This window comes from Mustelus asterias, chromosome 15 (assembly GCF_964213995.1).
Source record: "Mustelus asterias chromosome 15, sMusAst1.hap1.1, whole genome shotgun sequence".
NCBI lineage: Eukaryota > Metazoa > Chordata > Chondrichthyes > Carcharhiniformes > Triakidae > Mustelus > Mustelus asterias.
The window spans coordinates 85,839,674-85,853,290 of NC_135815.1; the positions used below are offsets into that span (position 1 = coordinate 85,839,674).

A 13,617-nucleotide genomic window follows, 5' to 3' on the forward strand; every position below is an offset into this window, starting at 1 on the left:
GCTGCATTTCCTGCAGCACAACCTTGACTACACTTCAAAAGTACTTCTTCAAGTGTAGTGTGTTTTGTGATGTCATGAGGCTGTGAACAGTGGTGTAGAAATCCACATCTTTCTTTCATGCTACTCCCCCCGAATAAGTGGCTGCTGCATACCTTTTCGTGAGCACATTATTCCTTTAAACAACTTGCTCAGTTTCTGGTACTAAGCTAGTTTGCACGTGCAATAGCCTCTATTGGAAATGGAGTGTTCGCAGATTTCCCCCGTAACTGGAGATCTTTTGTTTCTTACTCACACGCTCCTTCTAGCGGTTTAGTGGCAGTGCAGCATTAATAGAAGGAACAGTTTGGAGCCTTGCTCAGCTAATGCAAGATGGGCTGAAAAGGACTGCAAAACTTTATGGACGCATAATAAATTATGAGCTTTTGATTCTGACACACGATTCCAAGAATCAGATATACCCAGCATGGAAAGACAAGAAAAGTCCCACTGAAGTCGTTAAAAATATATGTATATTTCTGAATCCTGGGAGATAACCAAGAAAAGTAATGAAACTGCAAAAGAACCTAGATAGCATCCTGCACCCATGTTGCGGCTTTCTGAATAGTGCGTTGATGTTAGTGTGGCTCAGCTGTACAGCTGGCTGACAGCCAGAGAGGCTTATTCAATTCCTTTCAGTAAGTGAGGAGTTCTAGCCAGAGGCTGTGCTGTAGCTAGGGAGTGGCGTCAGCAGATTGGAGGATATGCAGGCTGCATCAGAGCTCCGCTCTCTCACCATTCAGAAGTACCTCATTGTTAAACGGCTGTGGGAACACCGCAGAAGCTGTGGATACACCTTAACGAGCTGGGTAAGTCGCAGTAATTTTTCCTTCTGGTAGTTTAACCACCGCTGTAAAAGGAGGACGGAAAGCTTTGCATGCAAAGTGCTTTTAGGAGAGCTGGGAAGTGCAGTTTCAGCAGTAATGGAGAAGTTGTTGCAGACAATTCTTTACTATCTAGGGAGTTGGTGCAGAGGCAGTGGGGGAGCTTCGCTTGATGCCTGTGCTTCTAAGCAGTGATTATCCTGAGAGAATGAGAGCGACATACATGTCCCACAGCAGTGGATATTTTGAATGAATGTCTTTATGTTTCGAGATATGATATGTTGACAGCTTTGGCGTGAATTACTTTTCTGCCCTTGCGAAAACATTCGCAGTCTGACTCCTCATACTGTTATCTGTTTATTCACAAGCTGGTAAAATCAGCTGTAAAGCTTTTAAGTGCAGCACTTAACAGTCAGAGGTTGGGCCACAGATGCAAGTGCCAAAAACTAGTAGCAGGTTTCACTTTGTATGGAGATAACCACCTAGAAACTGTAGGGTAGGCAACTCCTAAGCATTTTTAAAGGAATATTTGGAAATCAAACAATTCCAGTGACTCATGTGAATTTAAAGGTTTGAATCACTTTTCTGACATACAGAATCTCTGCTCAATTAATTCTGATTTTAAAAAATCTTTCATTTGAGTGCCTGCTGGGCTTAGCTGCTAACCGCGGCGCAGGGCTCTCACACTCACATCAGTGTCAGTAGATGGTGAGTTCAACTCATGCCCCAGAAGTTTGAGGACAAAGTTTAGACTGATACCATAGGGGAATACTGAGAGAGTGCTGCACTGTCAAAGTTGCAGTCTTTCAGGTTGAGAAGTCAAATCAAGGCCCCATACGTTTTCTCTGGATGGGCATAAAGAAAAAAGAAAGGAGTTCTCCTGGTGTTCTGGCCAATATTTACCCATCGATAGATGTCATCAAAAGCCGATTGTCCGGCCACTATCGGATTATTATTTGCGGGAGGTTCCTGTGTGCAATTTGACTGCCACTCACTCCAAAAATCCTATAGTCATTACATTTTAAAAGTGTTTCATTGGCTGTAAAGGATTTTGGAATTTCCTGTGGAAATGAAGGATGCTACATAAATGCAAGCTCACTATTTATTAATTAGTGACTTCCACTTGTTAAATGTGCCTCATTCAACTCTTCCAGTACATATTTCTGACTTCCCGCCAGAGGAAATAATTTCTCCATATCTATCTTATTGAATCCTTTTAACATTTTAAACACCCGATCAGATTACATCTCAATCTTCTAAGTTCAAGAGAATACAAGCCAAGTTTATGGCACCCTGCCCTCATAAATTAATTCTTTTAAGTTCCAGTGTTCAGAAATAATTGAATAGGCATTCTGTATATCAGCACGAGTACTATCACTGAACAAAGGCTGGCAATGTAGCACAATGGAGGAATCATACTGCAGATACTATAAATGTTATAGTAATTCTTTGTCAACATTAAGTCACGTACTGAGTTTTTGATTCCGACTTTGTTTTAAATTTGAATTATAACATTTGAGATGAGGGATAATTGTCAGGCTGGAAACACTGGATCTCGTCTGCTGAAGATGGTATAATTTGAAAGCTTTGTGTTTTCTTCAGTGCAAAAATAAGTTTGATAAAATAATGCATACAGTGCGTGGATAGTAAATAACAGGGAAGAGTATTAAGGCATTGCTGTACTTAAGCAACAACTCATTTTGCATGCTCTCATATTTAATGTGTAGCAGATCTGTAGCAGCAGTTCTCAGAGGCTACCATCTTGCATAGCCATAGGGGGTGGTAACAACAAAGTGTGAAAGGAAAAGTGTGACTGGGCGGGGACAATTCTCTGACCTCGCTGCGCCGTTAGCAGGTGGTGCCGGGCTCAGAGATTAGCGTGCGGACCTAAAAATCCATTTCCCACCTGACGTCAAACATTTTGCAAGTCTTCCTGCCTCTTTCTAATGGCACGAGGCTGATTGGCATATTTAACGGAGCATTTAAATATGCATAGCCCATTCGAAACCCAGTGCATGGAATTCACTGGCCTTCAGGTGTGGCGCAATAATAGCAAGAATCACTACTGGTCTCCATTAGCGGAGACCTGGCACCATGGTCACGCCGGGTGGTTGGCGGAATGGCCAGGCGGTGCCCACCAGGCAGGGGTCCACCTGGCACACTGGTGGGGCCCACCTGACACACTGGCGGGTTGCACTGGACAGCCCAGTGATGCTAGTTAGGCACTGCCAGTGTGCCAGGGGCAGTGCTGAGGTGGTGGGGCCTGAGTGGGTGTTATGATGGAGGTGCTATGTGGGTGGCATCTGACAGGGGAGGGGGGGTGGATCGTGCAGGCGGTCTTGATGTGGTGGCATGTTGGGGGTGGGGCAGAGGGACCCCTCAGAAGAGACTCCATTATTCTTGCCATTATGACACTTAGAAAGATTTTGGCCAAATTCCGCCCAGGAAGTAATTGCAACACTAAAGGAAGTGCGTGTTGTATATGTGAATTTTAATATTTTACGAGCAGATTATTCTTGTGGTTTACAAGGAGTCAGAGGATATACTGTTCTGGAAAGTGTGACAGGAAAGAGTGACGAAGTAAGTGGGACTCTTATAGGAAATGGTCACTGAGTGCAAGCTTTTTAACATATTATAGGTATATGCTCTTTGTCCAGATAATTTTCTTCCTTTTAGTCTCCTTCCCTCTCCATAGTCCCCTCCCTCCCCAAGCCATAGAGAATTCAGTGGACATTTCTTGGTTCCAGGACTGTGCCAATAATCCTAGTGCAAGCAGTAAGAGATTCCCTCCTTTTCAGAGAATTATTCCTACTGTTGTTTGGAGAACTAGAGTCAGGATCCAGTCATATTGCTGTATGACCTAAAAATAAAATTATTTACACAGAGTGCAGTTTGCATGTGGAATTCTCTGCTTTAAACTTTTTAAGAAGGAAAGAGGATAGTTGCTTGAACAAGAGTGATATTAAAGGGTTTTGTCAGCCAGCAGGAGAGTGGGTTAAACTAGATGGACCATCTATTCACCTGCCATTGTTGCTTTTCCCTTTATCATTGCCTGTCAATTGCCAAACTCCTTCCTCCATGCCCCACCAAGTCTCCAGTCATTAGCCCATACCTATCTCGCGCTTCTGTCCTATCGCTTCTCCTACCAACTCTGAGCACATTTTTCCCACAAGGTCTCCCTTCTGCTTCCTTGACTCTATTTTCACTGCTGATAACCAAACTTTCCTTCCTGGCCAAGTTGTTCTCTATCTTCAGGTATTGTGCTGCTCATTTCCAGAACTGCCAAGATCACAACCCCTCCTCAAAAAGAAATCCTCAACTCCTCTGCCCTTGCAAACTAATGTTCCAGCTCTAACCACCTTTTCCTCTCAAGTTCCTAAACCTTTCAACAGTGAGTAAATGTGAGAGGAGGAGCAGCAGGGACATTAACAGTGAGAGAATTTGAAGCAATGGCCTAGTGATATTATTGCTAGACTATTCAGCCAGAAACTCAGCTAATGTTCTGGGGACCCAGGTTCGAATCTCGCCATGGCAGGAGGTGGCTCTAGAGTCCCATGTAGGCCAGACCAGGTAAGGATGGCAGATTTCCTTCTAATGTCTCCACATTAGTGAGCCAGGTGGGTTTTTACGACAATCGACAATGATTTCATGGTCATCAGTAGATTCTTAATTCCAGATTTTGTTTAGTGAATTTACTAAAAAAAATCTGGAATTAAGAATCTACTGATGACCATGAAATCATTGTCGATTGTTGGAAAAACCCACCTGGCTCACTAATGTGGAGACATGAGAAGGAAATCTGCCATCCTTACCTGGTCTGGCCTACATGGGACTCTAGAGCCACAGCAACGCGGTTGACTCTGCACTGCCCTATGAAGTGGCCGAGCAAGCCACTCAGTTGTATCAGCCAGCCAGCGATGCCCATGTCCCACGCATGAATGAAAAAAAAAGTGAGTGAGTGAGAGGGGAATGGGGAAATTAACAGCGAGAGAATGTGAGAGGAGCAGTGGGGATGTTAACAGTGAGTGTGTGTGAGGGGAGCAGTGGGGACAGTGAGAGTGTGTGTGAGAGGAACAATGGGGACATTAACAGAGTGTCTGAGAGGAGCAGTGGGGACAGTGAGAGTGTGTGAGGGGAGCAGTGGGGATATTAACAGAGTGAGAGGAGCAGTGGGGACATTAACAGTGAGTGTGTGTGAGACAAGCAGTGAGGACACCAACAGCGAGAGTGAGAGAGGAGCAGGGACACTAACAGTGAGTGTGTGTGAGAGGAGCAGTGGGGACAGTGAGAGTGTGTGTGAGAGGAGCAATGGGGATATTAACAATGAGAGTGTGTGTGAGAGGAGCAATGGGGATATTAACAGTGAAAGGAGTCTGAAAACAGTGCAAGGATAATAATCACTGTGAGGTCATAGAGAAACAGCTAAATGATTGGTGAGTATTTTGCTCTTTTGTCTTTCAAAAGTGTGTAATTTATTAATAATTGTAATATTTTATTGGTGTTAAGATCTACGAGCAGTAGTAAAGGTTATTGGGAATAGTAGGGTTTATTAATTATAAATTAATTAAGGAAAAGTAATTAATTATCTAACACACAACTAAGATGACAAGGCAGGTAATGTGTTGTGACTGTAGAATATGGGAGCTTCTGTACAGCAGTGTGATCCAGGGCAAACACGTCATAGAGTCATAGAGGTTTACAGCATGGAAACAGGTCCTTCGGCCCAACTTGTCCATGCTGCCCTTTTTTTTTAAAACCCCGAAGCTAATCCCAAATCCTCGCATTTGGCCCATTCCCTCTATATGCATCGTACCCATGTAATTATCTAAATGCTTTTTAAAAGACAAAATTGTACCCGCCTCTACTACTACCTCTGGCAGCTTGTTCCAGACACTCACCACCCTCTGTGTGAAAAAATTGCCCCTCTGGACACTTTTGTATCTCTCCCCTCTCACCTTAAACCTATGTCCTCTAGTTTTAGACTCCCCTACCTTTGGGAAAAGATATTGACTATCTAGCTGATCTATGCCCCTCATTATGTTATAGACCTCTATAAGATCACCCCTCAGCCTCCTACACCCCTGAGAAAAAAGTCCCAGTCTATTCAGCCTCTCCTTATAACTCAATCCATCAAGTCCCGGTAGCATCCTAGTAAATCTTTTCTGCACTCTTTCTAGTTTAATAATATCCTTTCTGTAATAGGGTCACCAGAATTGCACACAGTATTCCAAGTGTGGCCAACTTCAACAAGACATTCCAACTCCTGTATTCAATGTTCTGACCGATGAAACCAAGCATGCCGAATGCCTTCTTCACCACTCTGTCCACCTGTGACTCCACTTTCAAGGAGCTATGAACATGTACCCCTAGATCTCTTTGTACTGTAACTCTTCCCAACGTCCTACCATTAACTGAGTAAGTCCTGCCCTGGTTCAATCTACCAAAATGCATCACCTCGCATTTGTCTAAATTAAACTCCACCTGCCATTTGTCCGTCCACTGGCCTAATTGATCTGCAGTAAGTGTCTGTGGCTTTTGGAGCTTTGGCTCAGAGGCATTGTGCTGGAGGCACAGCTGCAGGCACTGTGATGGGGAAGGTTACCTGGGTACTTTATTCCAGGAGGTGGTCACCCCTTAGTCTGGGCAGAACTTTAGAGTTGGTCAATGGTGAGGAACAAAAGGGTATTACTGCAGGCCAGAGAGGTAGGCAGACACAGTGTGCAATGATAGAGGAGCCTCAGTCCCTGACTTTGTCCAACAGGTACTTGCTGCCTTTGTCCAGGGTACTTGCTGCCTTTGTGGATGAGGAGAAGAACTCCAGGGTGAATGGCCTGAATGAACATGGCACCATGGTGAATGATGCCATTCAAATGGGTGGAGCAGAGAGGAATGTGGTAGTGATAGCAGACAATATATTTGGGGTGGGGGGGGAGATGCTGTTCTTTGCAACTGCAGTAAGAAGTCTCAAAACACCAGGTTAAAGTCCATCAGGTTTATTTGGTAGCGCAAGCTTTCGGAGCTTTGCCCCTTCATCAGGTGAGTGAGGAGCTGTGTTCACAAACGGCATATATAGACACAAACTCAATTTACAAGATAATGGCTGGAATACGAGTCTTTACAGGTAATCAAGTCTTAAAGGTACAGAGTGGAGAGAGGACCAAGCACAGGTTAAAGAGGTGTGTATTGACTCCAGCCAGGACAGTTAGTGAGATTTTGCAAGCCCAGGCAAGTCGTGGGGGTTACAGATAGTGTGACATGAACCCAAGATCCCGGTTGAGGCCGTCCTCATGTGTGCGGAACTTGGCTATCAGTTTCTGCTCAGTAACTCTGCGTTGTCGTGTGTTGTGAAGGCCGCCTTGGAGAACACTTACCCGAAGATCAGAGGCTGAATGCCCGTGACTGCTGAAGTGTTTCCCGACAGGAAGAGAACACTCCTGCCTGGTGATTGTCGAGCGGTGTTCATTCATCCATTGTCGTAGTGTCTGCATGGTTTCCCCAATGTACCATGCCTCGGGACATCCTTTCCTGCAGCATATCAGGTAGAAAATGTTGGCCGGGTCGCAAAAGTATGTACCATGTACCTGGTGGATGGTGTTCTCACGTGAGATGATGGCATCCGTGTCGATAATCCGGCACGTCTTGCAGAGGTTGCTGTGGCAAGGTTGTGTGATGTCGTGGTCACTGTTCTCCTGAACCAGGCAAAATCAAAGTTCTCAGCCGAGGGCTCAATTTCTGCCCCACCATCAAAATGGACCCCATCAGTTTCAGAGCGGACAAAGAGGAATTCATCAGGCGAATGAGTGTGCGGGAGTTCTTCCACAAACCCCAAGAGGCCAACAGCGAACACAATGAGACAGCCAATGAACCGGAACAGCCGACAGAGATCCGTGGTGCAGCAACCGAAGAGGAAAGAGTTGAATTGGACTCCTCTGGAAGGCCGCTGCCCTCGACTCGACATGTATGCCCAAGCCGTCAGGATTTGCATTAATGCCAGATTCATCAGCCACACTCACAAGACTGCCCCGAACATCACCCAAGCACAACGCAATGCCGTCCGCGCTCTCAAGACCAACCGCAACATTGTCATCAAACCAGCAGACAAAGGAGAAGCCATTGTCATACTGAACAGAACAGATTACTGCAAAGAAGTGTACCAACAACTGAACAATGAGGAACACTACAGACAGTTACCCGCAGATCTGACCAAAGAACACACCCGTCAACTCAACAGACTGATCAAGACCTTTGATCCAGACCTTCAGAGCACCCTCCGGGCAATCATCCCACGTACTCCCCGTGTTGGAGATCTTTACTGCCTCCCGAAGATACACAAGGCCAACACACCCGGCCGTCCCATCATATCAGGCAATGGGACCCTGTGTGAGAACCTCTCCGGCTACGTCGAGGGCATCCTGAAACCCATTGTACAAAGAACCCCCAGCTTCTGTCGTGACACTATGGACTTCCTACAGAAACTCAGCACACATGGAGCAATTGAACCAGGAGCACTCCTCGTCACAATGGATGTCTCGGCAATCTACACCAGCATCCCCCATGACGACGGCATTGCTGCAACTGCCTCCGTACTCAACGCCGACAACTGCCAGTCTCCAGATGCAATTCTACAACTCATCCGCTTCATCTTGGACCACAACGTCTTCACCTTCAACAACCAGTTCTTCATCCAGACACATGGAACAGCCATAGGGACCAAATTCGCACCTCAATATGTCAACATATTCATGCACAGGTTCGAACAAGACCTCTTCACTGCACAGGATCGTCAATCAACGCTATACACTAGATACATCGATGACATTTTCTTCCTTTGGACTCATGGCGAACAATCACTGAAACAACTATATGATGACATCGACAAGTTCCATCCCACCATCAGACTCACCATGGACTACTCTCCGGAATCGGTTGCATTCTTGGACACATCTCCATCAAGGATGGTCACCTCAGCACTTCACTGTACCGCAAGTCCACTGATAACCTCTCAATGCTCCACTTCTCCAACTTCCACCCTAAACACATTAAAGAAGCCATCCCCTACGGACAAGCTCTCTGTATACACAGGATCTGCTCAGATGAGGAGGATCGCAACAGACACCTACAGACGCTGAAAGATGCCCTCATAAGAACAGGATATGGCGCTCCACTCATCGATCGACAGTTCCGACGCGACACAGCGAAAAGCCGCATTGACCTGCTCAGAAGACAAACACGAGACACGGCGGACAGAGTACCCTTCATCGTCCAGTACTTTCCCGGAGTGGAGAAGCTATGACATCTTCTCTGTAGCCTTTAACGTGCCATCGATGAAGACGAACATCCTGCCAAGGCCATTCCCACACCCCCACTTCTTGCCTTCAAACAACCGCACAACCTCAAACAGACCATTGTCTGCAGCAAACTACCCAGCCTTCAGGAGAACAGTGACCACGACATCACGCAACCCTGCCACAGCAACCTCTGCAAGATGTGCCGGATCATCGACACGGATGCCGTCATCTCACTTGAGAACATCATCCACCAGGTACATGGTACATACTCTTGCGACTCGGCCAACGTTGTCCACCTCATGCGTTGCAGGAAAGGATGTCCCGAGGCATGGTACATTGGCGAGACCATGCAGACGCTACGACAATGGATGACTGAACACCGCTCGACAATCACCAGGCAGGAGTGTTCTCTTCCTGTTGGGAAACACTTCAGCAGTCACGGGCATTCAGCCTCTGATCTTCGGGTAAGTGTTCTCCAAGGCGGCCTTCACAACACACGACAACGCAGAATCGCTGAGCAGAAACTGATAGCCAAGTTCCGTACACATGAGGATGGCCTCAACCGGGATCTTGGGTTCATGTCACACTATCTGTAACCCCCCACGACTTGCCTGGGCTTGCAAAATCTCACTAACTGTCCTGGCTGGAGACAATACACATCTCTTTAACCTGTGCTTGGCCCCTCTCCACTCACATTGTCTGTACCTTTAAGACTTGATTACCTGTAAAGACTCGCGTTCCAACCATTATCTTGTAAATTGAGTTTGTGTCTTTATATGCCCTGTTTGTGAACACAGCTCCTCACTCACCTGACAAAGGAGCAGCGCTCCGAAAGCTTGTGCTACCAAATAAACCTGTTGGACTTTAACCTGGTGTTGTGAGACTTCTTACTGTGCTTACCCCAGTCCGACACTGGTATCTCCACATCATGGCTACCATCTGCAACTGCAACAGGGAGCTCCAAAGGATGTATTGTCTGCCAGGTGCCAGGGTTAAGGATATCTCCTTACGGGGTAGAGTTTGAGTGATGGGAGACTTAGAAATCCAAAAAGAAAGGTCAAGGAGTCGGAACAATATAGTGATATGGGTAAAGGCTAGCACAGTAGGACAGGAAGGGGCAGGGGGTTTAACAAAAATGCACATCAGCGAATAAGGTTCATTGCATGGAATAGAAGTAAAAAAAATAAAGGTCCTTTGTCTGAATGCATGAAGCATCTGCAATATGATAGGTGAATGAGTGCCACAAATAAAGGTAAATGATTTAGATTTCATCACCATTAAAGAAAAATGGTTCCAGGGTGACCAAGGTTGGTCAATAAATATTTCAGGGTACACAATATTTCAGTAAGACAAAAGCAAAGGAGGAGGGGTAGCCCTTATTGTAAAGGATGACTTAAGGACATTAGTGAGAAAAGATCTGGCCTCTGAAGATCATGAAGTAGAATCAGTATGGGTGGAAATTCAGTTCATAAGAATCAGCAATCACCATTGGGAGTAGTTTATAAACCACCCTTAACAATAGTTATACTATTCAGCAGAACATTAAACAAGAAATTATTGGATCTTGGAACAAAGGAAATGTAATAATTGTAGGGGACTTTAATCTTCAATTAGACTGGGGCAATCAAATTGCCACGAATGGTGTAGAGGATGAGTTTGTAGAATGTTTTTGCGACCATTTCTTGGAACCAACTGGGGATAAAGCTATCTTAGATCTAGAATTGTGCAATGAAGCAGGATTAATTAGTAATGAACAAAGAACAATACAGCACAGGAACAGGCCCTTCGGCCCTCCAAGCCCGTGCCGCTCCCTGGTCCAAACTAGACCATTCTTTTGTATCCCTCCATTCCCACTCCGTTCATATAGCTGTCTAGATAAGTCTTAAACGTTCCCAGTGTGTCCGCCTCCACCACCTTGCCTGGCAGCGCATTCCAGGCCCCCACCACCCTCTGTGTAAAATATGTCCTTCTGATATCTGTGCTAAACCTCCCCCCCTTCACCTTGAACCTATGACCCCTCGTGAACGTCACCACCGACCTGGGGAAAAGCTTCCCACCGTTCACCCTATCTATGCCTTTCATAATTTTATACACCTCTATTAAGTCTCCCCTCATCCTCTGTCTTTCCAAGGAGAACAACCCCAGTTTACCCAATCTCTCCTCATGACTAAGCCCCTCCATACCAGGCAACATCCTGGTAAACCTCCTCTGTACTCTCTCCAAAGCCTCCACGTCCTTCTGGTAGTGTGGCGACCAGAACTGGACGCAGTATTCCAAATGCGGCCGAACCAACGTTCTATACATTTGCAACATCAGACCCCAACTTTTATACTCTATGCCCCGTCCTATAAAGGCAAGCATGCCATATGCCTTCTTCACCACCTTCTCCACCTGTGACGTCACCTTCAAGGATCTGTGGACTTGCACACCCAGGTCCCTCTGCGTATCTACACCCTTTATGGTTCTGCCATTTATCGTATAGCTCCTCCCTACATTATTTCTACCAAAATGCATCACTTCGCATTTATCAGGATTGAACTCCATCTGCCATTTCTTTGCCCAAATTTCCAGCCTATCTATATCCTTGTCTAGCCTCTGACAATGCTCCTCACTATCTGCAAGTCCTGCCAATTTTGGCAGGCGGGTAGCCTCAGCCGGCGCCTAGCAGCTGACTTAGAACTGGTGCGGACCAGGGGAATCCGACTGTTTAATTAAAACAAAGCATCGCGAAGGCTGCAGGCGGGTGTTGACGCAATGTGATTTCTGCCCAGTGCTCTGAATGTCAAAGTGAAGAAATTCAATGAAGCGCGGGTAAACGGCGGGAGTAACTATGACTCTCATTTTACCCATAAACGGAAGACGTTCTTGTATAATCATTGTAAAAATTGGCAGATTAGGAAAGAGGTAATTGCTTATATCCCCCCAGGCGAAACTGAGAAATATTTGGGTGCTCGGATAGACCCGTGGGTAGGTGTTGAGGAAAGTGCTTGGGAAGATAAGTTAAAGGTTTGGGTTTCTAGTTTGCAGGATGCAGCTCTTCGGCCTAGACAGCGTGTTGAGCTGTTAACTGTATATGTTATCCCGAGATTATATTTTCATTTGATTCTCTCTGAGGTGTCACAAAATACCCTTATTAAATTTGATTTAATTATTAGGAATGCAGTTAAACAATTTTTACACCTTCCCCCCCACTTAACTGATGGGGTCCTCTACTCCCGTATGAGGAATGGAGGTTTAGGGATTCCTAAACTTGAGGTACAGATCCCGTCAGCAGTTATTCGTAAATGGGAGTCACTATTTCCACGGATCGAGTTATCCGTGCTTCTTTTCAATATTGTGAGTTAAATATTAGTGATAATATTCAGGAGTTAAGATCTCTTAATGTCCTTCGGGAGATTGAGGATTTTATGCCTGATGTTAGTGAGGATAACGGGGATGCCAATGAGTCAATGGATATGATTAGGGCGGCAGTGCCATTACTTAGGAATGAGGAGGTAGGGCCCAAGAAACCATTGAATAAATATGTAGGGTGGAGAGATTGGGAATTTGATAAATGGAGACAGCTACAATGCCAAGGCATAGGAATTCATCATTATGAGAATGATAACATTTCAAATTGCTGGGTTAAGGCTGTATTTCAGCTTAAATCCAATAAATTCATTAATAACATATTATTGAGATGTAATTTGTATCCCACTAGAGTAACCCGAACAAGAGGTAAACCCCTTGCAAATAAAACCTGTCGAAGGTGTGAGGTAGGGACTGAAACTTTAGGACATATTTCCGGTTTTTGCCCATTCGTTAAGAATAGTAGGATTAAGCGTCATAATAAGATATTGGATCAATTGCATAAATTTGTTGGAAAATATGGGTGGACATCCTATGTAGAGCCAAGACTTACTGCTAAGGATGGTTCCCTTTGGAAGCCAGATATTATATTTAAGAGGGATAAAGATCAGCGCATTGCTGTAGTAGATGTGACTATCCGATTTGAGGATAATTGTGGTAGTTTAGAGAGGGCGTGGGAAGAGAAGTGTAGTCAGTATAAACATTTGGAATCTGAAATTGTGAAATTAACTAGTGGTTTGGAAATACGGTATTTTGGATTTGTTATGGGTGCAAGGGGTAAATGGTTAGAGAAGAATAATGAATGGCCTTATGATGTTCCTGGGCATTAGCAAATTTCAATCATTTGCCCAACAAATATCTAGACTTACTTTGCCATTAACGTTGGAGATTTTCAACGATAGATGAGAGACAATTTTTACCCTAATTGACAGTACATAATTAGTATGTAGGATTTTATTATTTTATTAGTTAGTTAGTTTAAATTACCGCCTGAATGTTGGTTTGTAAATAACATGCCTATTCCATCCTAGGTATCTCGGTCCCCCGGGGTATGCCCATGCGTTTGGTGCACGTTGGTGGTCTCGGGTTGCTGTGCGTGCATGACGGTACTGTTGGAAGGG

General features: G+C 45.1%; 1 protein-coding gene across 5 annotated transcripts in view; it reads left to right on the forward strand.

Annotated features, from left to right (window-relative positions):
• The window catches only part of LOC144504621 (pleckstrin homology domain-containing family G member 1-like), a 201,765-nt gene that overhangs the window by 11,690 nt on the left and 176,458 nt on the right, over window positions 1-13,617 (forward strand). For 2 of the 5 annotated variants that reach the window (XM_078230258.1, XM_078230263.1), the window contains exon 1: window positions 720-845. The exons of 1 other annotated variant lie outside the window; for it this stretch is intronic. The gene's annotated coding sequence lies outside the window, so the exon portion shown is untranslated. Of the gene's footprint in view, window positions 1-719; window positions 846-13,617 lie in introns of those variants that run through there. 2 more of the 5 variants (XM_078230260.1, XM_078230254.1) reach the window with 2 other exon arrangements.